General features: G+C 32.7%; 1 pseudogene across 1 annotated transcript in view; it reads right to left on the minus strand.

Annotated features, from left to right (window-relative positions):
* Window positions 1–13,736, minus strand: part of LOC143248499 (vacuolar protein sorting-associated protein 26B-like) — a 39,099-nt pseudogene that overhangs the window by 21,646 nt on the left and 3,717 nt on the right. The window contains exon 2 of the transcript XR_013027013.1: window positions 12,077–12,220. The product of XR_013027013.1 is annotated as a vacuolar protein sorting-associated protein 26B-like (transcript). The remainder of the gene's footprint in view (window positions 1–12,076; window positions 12,221–13,736) is intronic.

Consider the following 13,736-nt stretch of genomic DNA (forward strand, 5'->3'; position numbering starts at 1 on the left):
TAACCTTTGTTACTTTCAACTTTAGTTTACTGGTATTATTCAAGCAGTAAAGTTTCAATTTCTTTGTTATAAAAGTGTCATCCCAAAATGGAATTCTGCTCCATACTTTTTCATGTACATTCTTGGCTAGATTGGTGTTTATTTCATCATTTTTCAAATATAACTAATATGGCTATTTTAGCTTTTGAATGTGATAACCATCAATACTATATTAAATCTGCAAAATGTGAAAAAAAAAGAACTTATACCTACCCAGTTTCTATCCACGGCAATATTTACTTCAGTTCCAAGTCTACTAAGTATATCTTTATACAAGTATACAAAAAAAAACAAGATTTTTAAACTTTGACTAAAGATCTGTCTGTGAATTTACTCATTAAGAAGTTAGCACACAGGATCAGAGACAAATGTTTTAATGGTTTTAACAGAAGCACTTCTCATGTTCAGGAGAATAAGTTCTATATTCAAACAAAAAGTACAGCTATGGGAACCAAACTATGTCCACATTTTTATCCAAGACTGTTGCACAGACAAACCAATGTTTCCAGAACTATGTCCACATTTTTATCCAAGACTGTTGGACAGACAAACCAACGTTTCCAGAACTATATCCACATTTTTATCCAAGACTGTTGGACAGACAAACCAATGTTTCCAGAACTATGTCCACATTTTTATCCAAGACTGTTGGACAGACAAACCAATATTTCCAGAACTATGTCCACATTTTTATCCAAGACTGTTGGACAGACAAACCAATATTTCCAGAACTATGTCCACATTTTTATCCAAGACTGTTGGACAGACAAACCAATGTTTCAGAAATGCTATACTGATGACATTTTTATATGGTTAGGACATAATGATTCATTACTGTCTTTTTACAGATGTTTCTACAGTTCTATTGAATTTATTCTAGATCATTCCATTATCCAAATAAGATTCTCAGGTATAAAACTATCGTTAAAAGATGGTGTTCCACATACTGGTTTGTACCTAAAGCCAAAAGATAAACCACAATAGTTACATAATCAAAGCTTGTCACTCCCCACACACCAAACACAATATCACATTCAATCAAGCACACAGATTAAAGAAAATATGCTATAATTGTAAGAACTATGATAGGCACATTAATTCTTTGAAACAGAGTATGAAAGAGGTTATAAAAAAAACACTATCACCCAATAACTTGACAACACTTACAACATTTGTATTTCTCTGAAAAGAGTTTCAAAACTAAATTCATAATTAAAGTTACTTTACATTATTAGTATTATTCATGACTTAACTTCTTTATATGATTTATCATATATTGAAACAAATTATTACTTTCTCTATATTCCACCACCTTTTTCTGTTATCTTATTTTTATAAGAATTGGTTGACACTTCATCTACCTATTATCACACTTAAGTCTTACATACTGTACACACCTCTTTAGCACAAACTAAACCTGACACCAACAAGCCTAGATCATGACTGGCTGGTTCTCAAGGCTGCTCATACTGAAACATCCAATTTATGTGATGTCAAATCCATGTACATGTATTTCATTACACTCATTAAAAACAAACCTTTATTCTCCTGAAGAAGAACAGTGAACTATTTGAAAGTACTAGAAGTGTGGGTCTTGTTTGAAAGTGAATTTACTAAATCAGTCAGACTCATTCTTTGACTAGTGTGATTTTCAGGTTAAGAATAAATACTTTTATTTTCATTTTACAATTTTCATGATGTCACATTTTCATAAAGCCAAAGTTAACAGATTTTTCTAATTTGCTTTACAGCTCTACTTAAAATCTCTCAAGTTGTGCCTAAAGCCAGTTATTACACAAATTGTCACAAAGTTTCATTTCTTCTTCTTCTTTCAAGTTCTCTTATTCAATAAAATGAGTTTCTAATTTTTACATTACTTTCATAACATTAAATAAAAAACAAACAAGGAATGTAGAACTTATCTCAGGATTTCAAGCTTCCTGCTGTTGACCAGTGAAGCAGTACAAACCTGTTTTGTACTGATATTGGTGGTGATAAACATTTAGAACATTTATAAAGTATGAAGCTTAAAATACATAACATTACAAAATAACTATAATTTAACTGGTTTTCTACCTTACGTGAGAAACCTGAATATCTGATTGAAAGCTGAGCAATAATAATTAAATAAAAAATATGACATGAACAATATACAACTTTATGTCAAAAAGAAATAACCTTTGGGAGATTCTGTAATGGACAAAATTCTACTGGTTCAACTTATTTAAAGCCTATGACATGATGGGAGGAACCTCACTGGTGTCACAAATTTACTTGTATCTCAATGTTTTGAGAAAATAACATTAACATTTTTCCTAAGCTGCACATGTATTTCAGATAGGTACTTTTCTTTCTACACCACAGATAGGTATTACCTCACACACGACTGTCATGGAATGTTGTGTACGTGCCATAAGTCTAGGACAAACTTCTACCAAACAACAGAAGAATGGCACAACTTCATACACAGTAATTGCCAAAACCACTAGCACATGATAAGTTTGTTCTTGGGAAACCAAAGAAAATGCACAGGAATTGGAAGTAAAAGTGGAAAGGTGGAGCACAGAGGTATCTATGTAAAATACATTTTCAGGTACGGAAAGTTAACTTCAAAAACTATTTACTTCTCTGTATTAAGAAGAGAACAAATCCCATGCCAATAATGGACTGGAGATAATCATTTACAATTTTTTAAAATAATTACTCAAAAGGAAAGCTGATGGGGTGCAATGTCCATGATAACAGTTGTCGTCTAGTGAAGTATTTTTTTTAAATAATTACTCAAAAGGAAAGCTGATGGGGTGTAATGTCCATGATAACAGTTGTCGTCTAGTGAAGTATTTTTTTAAATAATTACTCAAAAGGAAAGCTGATGGGGTGTAATGTCCATGATAACAGTTGTCGTCTAGTGAAGTATTTTTTTTAAATAATTACTCAAAAGGAAAGCTGATGGGGTGTAATGTCCATGATAACAGGAGTTGTCTAGTGAAGTAGCATCCTTCTTGAGAATATTCTTTGACCAAACTGTTATTTAGTACTCACATATTACACTGATATCGGAGATATCTACAGTAGAAAGTATCGGGTAAATCTAATGCTATTGGTAATGTGTAGCAGAAGTTGTTGGGAGAATGGTTAGTGTGACTCAGATATTAAGCCTTTCCATCTTGATGAAATAGATATTGTAATGACAGATGGAGGAAGAAGTTTTCACCTATATCATGAGGCAAATCCTAGTTCCATCCAACTGAACATATCCTCTGGTAACTGTTTTGGGGACACTAACATGGTGTCCTGTACTACCCTTCAAGGACACAAAATATGACGAGAAACAGAATGATCATACAATGACAAAACAGAAAAAAAGAGATTTAAAAAACATCTGATTGTTCTATAAGTGAACCAGAAACAATATGAACTGGTCCCTATGACAGAGATTAAAGGAGGCATCCAACACTGACCACAAGAAGAAAAAATATATTGCAGAAATATGATACAAGAAACTGGAGTCCAACAGTTCAAGGTGAGGCAAATAAGATGCTGAAGAGGTAAAAGCAAAACAGATTAATGCCTAGAAAGAGGTAGATGGTTGTAAACAATGCCTCACTGTAACCATGTACTGGATGAAACAGATAAACTTTAGATGAAAAGCCATGTAAAGAAGGAAATAAGATGTGTAGTAGTTAGATGATCTGGAAAAAGAGGTAGTAAACAGCCCATGCATTTTGATAGTATGGAAATTCCATACATCACACTGGAGACTGAATAAATCTAATGTAAGAAGAGAAACAACTAAAATGGGAGTTGTAAAAGTATGATATGAGGGTTTCTGAAATGGGTATGAATTCAAACAAAGACTGAGGATATAAAGACTACTCTGTGGGAGGGATCCCATCAAAGTGAGAGAAGTGATCTACCACTAGATACAAACCCCAAGGATATTACATATTGTAAAGTGGACATGACAAGTGTGGACCAAAAAAAAAAAAAGTCCAGAGCTAGAAAGCAAAGGTCCTGAAAGCAGATATTTCCTTTTCAATGGACTGAAGTAATGACTGTAGAATCGTCCAAGTGTATCATCACAAAACGACATGACAACTGTGACAAAAGAAGAAAACAAGCCTAATAAGCCACAGTCATCTTCAGAATATTGACATGAAGGAAATAATCCTCTGAAGACCAGAACCTGGAGAAAGTGGGGGTGTTGAGACCTCCCAACCAGAAAGAGACACATTGGTGGAAAGATGCAAGTCAGGCCAGAAGGGAGTGGCATACTCCAGGATGTGTTGGAGTGACTGAACCACCACAACATAAGGATAAACAGAAAAAGGCAGATTAAAAAAAAAAATGGTTAAGGTGAGCAAGACATGTTTCAATGATTCCCCATAACCCATTGAAAGGGACACATACAACCAAGAGGACTTATGGCTCCAAATAAAGTAAAAGTCCTTAAATATAATGCCCTCCGCTAGTACAGCATAATTCTACAGATTTACAATGCTCAAATCGGGAGTTCGATTCCCCTTGGTGGGCTCAGCAGATAGCTCAATGTGGCTTAGCTATAAAAAAACACACACACCCTAAATATATGAGAAGTGACTTGGAAACCAAAATCTCCATACTGTAAACACAGAAGAGCCTGCCATGTGCAAGGGTTGAGAAAAATACCTCAGATGAACAAGAAATTGAGTGGGAAGCAAAATGGGATTCAAGTGAGTGGCCTTCAAAGAAGAATTAAGGCAGCAGTTACCAGCTTCTGTCAAGCCCAGAAGAGAGAGTCCACACGTATTAAGTCATTCTTCTGGAACCAAGGAGCAATAAGAAAGTGATACAGAGAGGACAATATGATGACAAAAAATACAGGAGTAAACACCCTGAGTGGGATGAGAGACAGATTCTAAAGTTCTTGCCACCAACAAAGAGGATATCACATGCTGAAGATCCATAGGATCAGTGCAAAGAAGACAGGAAAGATGATGACAAGAAAGAAGGGGTGGAATATGAAAGAGGTGAGAGAAACAACATGCAAGATTCCAGAGATGGTAGAGAAGAAAGAATACAAAAAGGTAAAGTGGGAGAGACAGGCATTGATGAAACCAGAGCCCTGGATGAGTTCCAAAGAAGAGTACTGCTAACAGTCTCAACAGCTATTCAAGCAAGAGGTGGTGGGGGGGAAGGGGTATGATAAACAGAAGTAAAAGAACAAGGAAGAGAAGAAGGGTATCCTGAGATGATTCCTGAGGATAGGTGACAGACACAGGTATCTATGGACCACCAAGTTGTAAAATCAAGGAAAGAACAGCATATTACTGGCAAGGAGCCTAAGACTGCTATTCTAAGGAGTCTGGGGTATCTCTAAAGACCAGGTTTGTAACCAAGAGATGCAGATATTCAACTGAAGAGATCCCAAAAATAAAACAGATCAAAATAGAGACAGGAGATAAAATGGAGAACAAAGTGGCAAAAAAGGAAAAATAGTTGTTTCCCCTAAAACTACTGGTATTGTATTGAAGAGTGAGTAGGTGAAGGATGAGGAGACAGAGAGAGTAATGGTATAGGATAAAAACAGAAATACAAAGGAAGAAGAAGAGTACTTCAAGCAGAAAGAAAAACCAAGAGATCTGTAATAAAACATACAAAAGAGCCATAACCTGAGGCCAAAGCAAGAGTCACAAATATGAATGGGACAATACAAAGTTGAGACAGGATGAGGTACAGGAAGTAAAACAATGAAAGGGATATTATGATATACAGACAAAAAGGAATATTTGTTTAATGCTTGTTCACAATCAGCAGTCCAACAAAACTTGTTTGGCTTCTCAAGTAGTTTGTGTACAGAACAAACTATGTTAGAGAAAGATTTTACACATCAGTGACAGTAAGAACACAGTCCAAGCAGATTCTTTGGTAATGCCAATACTGGGCCGAGTCAGTCTTTGAAGGATCTGCAGATATTCCCTATTTGACGACAATGTACCTCATAAAACTCACCTGTTGATGGAATAATTCACATTCTCTTTCCTCAACTAATTCAGAACCTTCTTTAGCCCTTCATGAACATTATCAAAGGTCTTCTTTTATAAGATTATATCATTCAAGAAAATGTGTTTGACATTCAGACAAATTTCAGAAACATTTTCCATTAATCACTGGAATGCAGCAGAAGCATTACATAATCCAAGTGTTAAAACTGCCACAATCTATTTCATGTGGTAATGACTTTCTTCCCTCTACTTACACTGTTGACCACCATTTTCCAATGTCCACTTTTAAGATACGATGTTGAAAATACATCCAAGGAAGGGCAATCCTTAGCAGTAGGTAGGAATTCTTCATTATAACTTCATTAACTTTCCAGCAGTCCAAGCAAAACCTTCTGGATTCATTCTTATTTTCTTCACAATGACAAAAGGTGATATCTAAAAGCCCAAAAGCCCAGTACTCATTTCTATCTCTCCCTTTTACTTTAATCAATTTTATAAAGGGAAACCAACTGGCTAACTAATGTACTGAAGTACAGGAATTTCCTACTCATGGACTGTAAAACTACTTATTACACATCATGAAACACTGAACAACTTCCTACAGAAGGGTAATTTGTAATTTCTTCTTACTTGAACCTTATGTTTGAATCACTCCCTCTTCTTTCTTCATATCTGAAAAGTTTTCCACCTTTCATTACCAAATAAAGTCTAGCTACTGCATCTGTAAAACCAATGTAAATTAAAATACTATTTCCCATCAATAAGCCCTTGTACCAGTTTCTTTAAGCAAAAACTTATTTTGTTTAGGATATATGGGGTATTATCAGTTCAACCTTGACTAAAAGGTCCAACTAATTTCTGTTTTTCAATGTCAGGTTAGTCCTTGGCTGTTCCTTCAACCTGGATGAAATAAAGGAATCATTCTTGTAGTGCTGTTTTAATAAATATTGAAATTTACAGCCATAACGGCCAAGTTTCCACACCAATAACAGTTCCACCCTTCTAGTATCCTTGTGACTTGGTTTGATTTCTTTTTTAATTTCACACAAAGCTACACGAGGGCTATCTGTGCTAGCCTTCCCTAATTTAGCAGTGTAAGACTAGAGGGAAGGCAGCTAGTCATCACCAACCACCACCAACTCTGGGGCTCTCATCAGGAATAGTGGTACTTTACTGGAAAGTTCTTTCTGATGTGATGCTCCAAACCTGTTGGATAAGGTAGCTACCAATGCTTGATAGTTATGGCTCTCAGCTGGAAGGTTACTTGTTGTCGTCAAAGCTGGTTCTTTTAAATGGACAGCAAGGCTGATAAACTCACTGTTTACTTTCCCACTCATTTTCTTTGGAAATTATTTCAAACTAAGACTGATATAACTTTCTATCATCATCCATTACTTTCCTGAATTCCTAATATTGAACTGGCCAACTAAATTCATAATGTAATTGCTGGAGCAGTCAATAACAGTCCTTAATTGACATGTGCAACAGCAATAGTGGTAACAGGTGTAGGCTAGTTAAGATCTTCTGTTGCATATCTGGTAGTTCATAGTGTTTTCAGTTGGAACTCATGAAAAAATAAAAAAGAGACATTTTGATTTTTTGATTTATTCATTCATTTCCTAAGTGTTTTATTGTATTCCTAATATTCTTTTTTATGTTGATTTCAATCTGTTGATATCATTTTTGAACTTTACTTCAGACTAGACTGTGTCTTTTATGTGCTTTGCTATTTCATTCTGCATTTATTCAAACATGTCATTGCAATCCCTTTACATACCCATACAGTTTCATCAATCTTGACTTCAGTCAGAAGTCTGCTTTATTTTTTTCTTTAAATCTTATGTTTCTTTCTCTCAAAACCTTATCCCAACCTTCCTGGTCTTCTCTCAATTTCCTATTCCAACCTTCCTGGTTTTCTCTCAATTTCCTCTCCCATTCTTTTAGATGTTTCTTAAATTTTCTATCCCATTCTTCTGGTCTTTTTTTGTTATTCCCTATCCTATCCTCCCAGTCTTTTTTTTTAAATTTCCTATCCCATTCTTCTGGTCTTTTTCTATTTTCCTATCACATTCTTCTGGTCTTTTTTCTAATTTCCTATCCCATTCTTCTAGTCTTTTTCTAATTTTCTATCCCATCCTTCTGGTCGTTTTTTTAACTTCCTATCCCATTCTTCTGGTCTTTTTCTAATTTCCTATCCCATTCTTGTGATCTTTTTTCTAATTTCCTATCCCATTCCTATAGTCTTTTTTAAATTTTTATTCCCATCCTTCTGGTCATTTTTTTAACTTCCTATCCCATTCTTCTGGTCTTTTTTCTAATTTCCTATCCCATCCTTCTGGTCTTTTTTCTAATTTCCTATCCCATTCTTCTGGTCTTTTTTTAATTTTCTATCCCATCCTTCTGGTCATTTTTCTAATTTCCTATCCCATTCTTATAGTCTTTTTTAAATTTTTATTCCCATCCTTCTGGTCATTTTTTTTAACTTCCTGTCCCATTCTTCTGGTCTTTTTCTAATTTCCTATCCCATTCTTCTGGTCTTTTTCTAATTTCCTATCACATTCTTCTGGTCTTTTTTCTAATTTCCTATCCCATTCTTCTAGTCTTTTTTTAATTTTCTATCCCATCCTTCTGGTCGTTTTTTTAACTTCCTATCCCATTCTTATCGTCTTTAAATTTTTATTCCCATCCTTCTGGTCGTTTTTTTAACTTCCTATCCCATTCTTCTGGTCTTTTTCTAATTTCCTATCCCACTCTTATCGTCTTTTTTAAATTTTTATTCCCATCCTTCTGGTCTTTTTTTAATTTTCTATCCCATCCTTCTGGTCATTTTTCTAATTTCCTATCCCATTCTTCTGGTCTTTTTTAAATTTTCTATCCCATCCTTCTGGTCTTTTTTCTAATTTCCTATCCCATTCTTATAGTCTTTTTTAAATTTTTATTCCCATCCTTCTGGTCATTTTTTAAACTTCCTATTCCTTTCTTCTGGTCATTTTTTAACTTCCTATTCCTTTCTTCTGGTCATTTTTTAACTTCCTATCCCATTCTTCTGGTCTTTTTTCTAATTTCCTATCCCATTCTTCTGGTCTTTTTTAATTTTCTATCCCATCTTTCTGGTCATTTTTTTAACTTCCTATCTCATTCTTCTGGTCTTTTTTAATCATATATTCTTCCTCCTGATCTTGTCTTAATTTCATGATCTGAAGTAATACTTGAATATCACTACTTGACCTCATAACTATCATATTCAACAGCTATGTTCAAATATATTCATTTAATTTCCACCATAATATTTCAATTCTGACACAAAGTGTTGTAAACTCTTCTTTCCTTGGCATGTTCTTTTAAATTATTTGGTGAAAATAACTCAATGTTCAGTCCAAATGATGATAACAAATTACGTTTTCCTCCTTTAACATTTCTACAAGCTTAAACACTTGTGTAATGCTGTAGATCTATTTCAAAAATGGCACTAACTAATATATAATAACTCAAATTACTTCTAATACATAACTCAACACTCAAAATAGCAGGTACAACTGCAAGTACCTAAGGAAAATGTTTGATTTGACTCAATCCTGAAAAACTCTAAAGATTTCACAACTACTTGTATTTGTAATCTAGCTTAAAGTACATTACAAAAAACTGACATTACTTTCTTTGAGCTTCCTGGGCATTTTAACACCCTATATCAATCAAATAACATTAAAAATATAAAATACTATAATAAAATCACAAATCTATAGTGTTGTTTGAATTATGAACTCAAATTAATAAAATTGACAAGCTAGGAAAAAGAATAAAAACCTCATATCCTTTCACTTTGCTGAGATATGGCTTATGCACTGAATCAAACATAGTGACTCTGTTCATCTCCTTCCATTTTTGGAAACAGGCTTATGCACTGAATCAAACATAGTGACTCTGTTCACCTCCTTCCATTTTTGGAAACAGGCTTATGCAGTGAATCAAACATAGTGGCTCTGTTCATCTCCTTCCAATTTTGGAAACAGGCTTATGCACTGAATCAAACATAGTGACTCTGTTCACCTCCTTCCAATTTTGGAAACAGGCTTATGCAGTGAATCAAACATAGTGACTCTGTTCACCTCCTTCCATTTTTGGAAACAGGCTTATGCACTGAATCAAACATAGTGACTCTGTTCATCTTCCATTTTTGGAAACAGTTCCTTATATATATTTACTTCAATATATGGCTTGTAAATAACCAATCAACAGCTACAAATTTTCCTCTAGTGGTTTTCTCAACAATTTTAATATGTTAAAAAGCCTCCACATTATTTTGAAGGAGGCAGGTTGTGACTTTAGTCTCTTCAAACCCTCAAATTTGTTTACACCTAAATATAGCTTAGTTATAAAGCTTGATAAATTATATGAAATTCTATTGTATCAATATAGTTATTTATGATTTTTCTGATTATTCAGTTATATATATTAACCCTAAAAAATATTTAGTTTTATATCTGCAAACTTTCATAAAGCATAGAGGTCTATAGCAAGCAGCAAACAAATACAAAGGTCACTGTAACTAGAATATATAATTTGCTATGTTTGAGAAAAATGTGTTGTTGAAAAATAGTAATAATCTATATACAAATATATAATTGAAATGTGATTGTATATGACAAAATACCAGTCCACTAAATCATAGCCAAGACAGGTCACTTTGTAAAGACTAAAGGCCAGTTTTATATTACTGGACATGATAAAATGAGTGCATGTGCACCTCATCAATAGAGGTTATGTAATGTTAGCCAAACATGACTGGTAGATCAATATAATAAAAATAATAAATATACAGGTCATGCTATTTAGTTTTAGACTAAACATTTCTATTTCTGTGTTATATTCTGTCGTCATTCTAGAACAGAAAAAAGCATAAATTTATTTCTATTTTTTCTTTATGATGATTACAAGGTTACAAAATGACAAACCAAACACAGGGTAGAAAAATAACAGACAAAACAAAGTCTTACTAAAAACAAACATTTGAAATATATGTGGGAGGTTTTAGAGATTGCACAAATAATATTTGAGATTTTTGAGACAAAGAATAGTTTTTTTAATCATAACATGAAAATCACTTTGAACTAGTAATCAAATAAACTCTATTTTCACAAACAAATCATTAGTAAAATTAATTACTTAAAAGTCTGGTTTTTTAAAATAAAAACACTTGCAATCTTTACTAAAAGTTTTACTAACTTTTGTGAAGTTACATACACTGTATCAAAAGCCACAGCATAAATACTTAACATGTAGAAACATGTATAAGTAGTGTATATTATACTGAGCTCATCGTAAGAGGGTTAATAAAGTTTTATAAAATAGTATAAATGGTGACAATTTTAAAACCAATACGAACTCTGTGTAAACTTCATCAAAGTGTAAGTGTGACACTGATATGTAAAGAGTATTTACAATTATCACTTTATAGATTTAGAGATGACTAAATACACTGATTAATATCAGGTAAAACTTAATTAATAATACTATAATCAATTATTCTCACACATAATAATCAACTAATCAAAATTAATGTTTCCAAGTATACAAGTAATTAAATTACTTCTATTATAATTTTTCGCTGTTATGTTCTTTAATTCAAGATTGTTTAGCTTAATTAATTAGTGTCACAACACATGAAAATAATCAACTAATCAAAATACGTTTCTCATTATTACTATTATCAATTATTCCAACTATCCAAGTTTTCTGTGAGAATAATCAAATTATCCTAACTCTTATAGAAGATCATATAAACTTTCATAAGCTGTTGTATGTACACTGGTCTACTTCCTTTTCTATACACAACCATGCATATTTCAGTTATATTCCTTTAACACAAATTCATACCCATGGCCTTTTCATAATAGCGGTTTGTTTTTTTTATATAGCTGTAGACATTTTGTGAGATTTTGCATTATAAAAATCAAAACATAGACATAAAGCAAACCTTTTGGCCATATATTTAAAAAAAAATTATGATTAGATACTAAAATTTAAAGGTAAATTCTGATGTTCTAATGTTTTACCTTTCCTGACACAGACTCTCCATCATAATATAAATAATGTTTTTCCTTCTTTCCATCTTCAGTTTTGATTTCTGCTAATTTTCTGGTGTCCGAGCCACTAAGAATTATGTCAATCTCTGCTGTCTGGCCAAACCCAAAGAAACTCTAGAATAAATAAAAGATTACAATATAAAATAACAATATAATTATTCAACATCACTGTAATAAATATAAAAAGAACAAATTACTTAGTATTTACTTACTACTTAGTAAATTTACTCAAATTTTAGTACCATAAATTTTTTAACACTTGCAAAATCTATACTGGATTCACCAGTAAGAACATCTTGTATACAAACTTGCCTTTTATTCCACACATTTTGGATGGTTTTAATTACTATCAAAGACAATGTCATTGTCACTTCACTACCACATGATGCCATGAAAGCACTATTAATATTAAAAAACAGTCCAATTATACATTAAAATAGTTGTCTTACTGGGACTAAGATAAAATATTATCGTGTTCTTTAATGTTTTCTTACTCTTTAAATATACATTAATTTATTACACCACACAATCTGAATATAATTTAAATCCTCACTACATTAAATGTGATATTACAGTACAATAACAACAAATTATTCTGCACAGGCTCAAAACAGATTTCTGTAAGTGAAAGTGTATATCAGTCTTACAAACAAGCTGAATTACATATTTTGAGGAATGAGATCTGATCTCAATAGCCAAAACAGCACCCTGTTCAAATATGATAATCGAAAAAGTTATTGGTTTATTTTTCTGACAATTTTAAATTCAATACTAATAACCTTGTATAACATACTGGTGAAACTCTCTGTTGTGAAGAGAGGTATTTAAATCAGTATTTGTCTTCACAAATGTAGTATGCAATTTATTTACTAACATGTATGAAAACATTAAGTGTTACTTAAGAAAACACGCAAATGAAACAACCCAACAAAACCTTGTTATATACATTTGGCTGAGTTTGAAAACAGCAAATCCCTTGCTTATTCTACATATTATTTAGGTCTTACAATTACAGTGCAATGCATATATTTTATATGGATGAGAATGCTGGAAAAAGCAGTAATCTCAAGTAATTTATCTTACAGAGGTCTAGGGCTATGTTCAAACATTCATCAGGTGGCATTCAATCCATGTCTGTTTTGTTTTTCTCTTGTTAACAGAAACCATTTGATATTTAATAGTAATTATACATCACTCATACAGAACAATCAATCCATGTCTGTTTTGTTTTTCTCTTGTTAACAGAAACCATTTGATATTTAATAGTAATTATACACTGTCACTCATACAGAACAATCAATCCATACTAAGAAACCAAATAAACACAGCCATAAAACTATGCTCACCGGATAAAATTAACGATGAATTAGACAAAATAAAACAATACTTCATCAACATCAATAAGTTTCCTCCACAAACCGTAGAAAACATTATACGCACACACCTAGACAGAAAGCAAAATTAACCAACAAAACTAAATATATCTCACGGATCAAAAAATCACAAAACCATATACTGCTGCATACCATATATTCCTGACATCAGCAGACAAATAACCAACATTTGGCAAAAACTATTAACAAAATATGACATTCCAGTTAATACCAAATTTATTCAAAAACCAGGTACA

The sequence above is a fragment of the Tachypleus tridentatus genome, chromosome 4 (assembly GCF_004210375.1).
Source record: "Tachypleus tridentatus isolate NWPU-2018 chromosome 4, ASM421037v1, whole genome shotgun sequence".
In the NCBI taxonomy this organism is placed as follows: domain Eukaryota; kingdom Metazoa; phylum Arthropoda; class Merostomata; order Xiphosura; family Limulidae; genus Tachypleus; species Tachypleus tridentatus.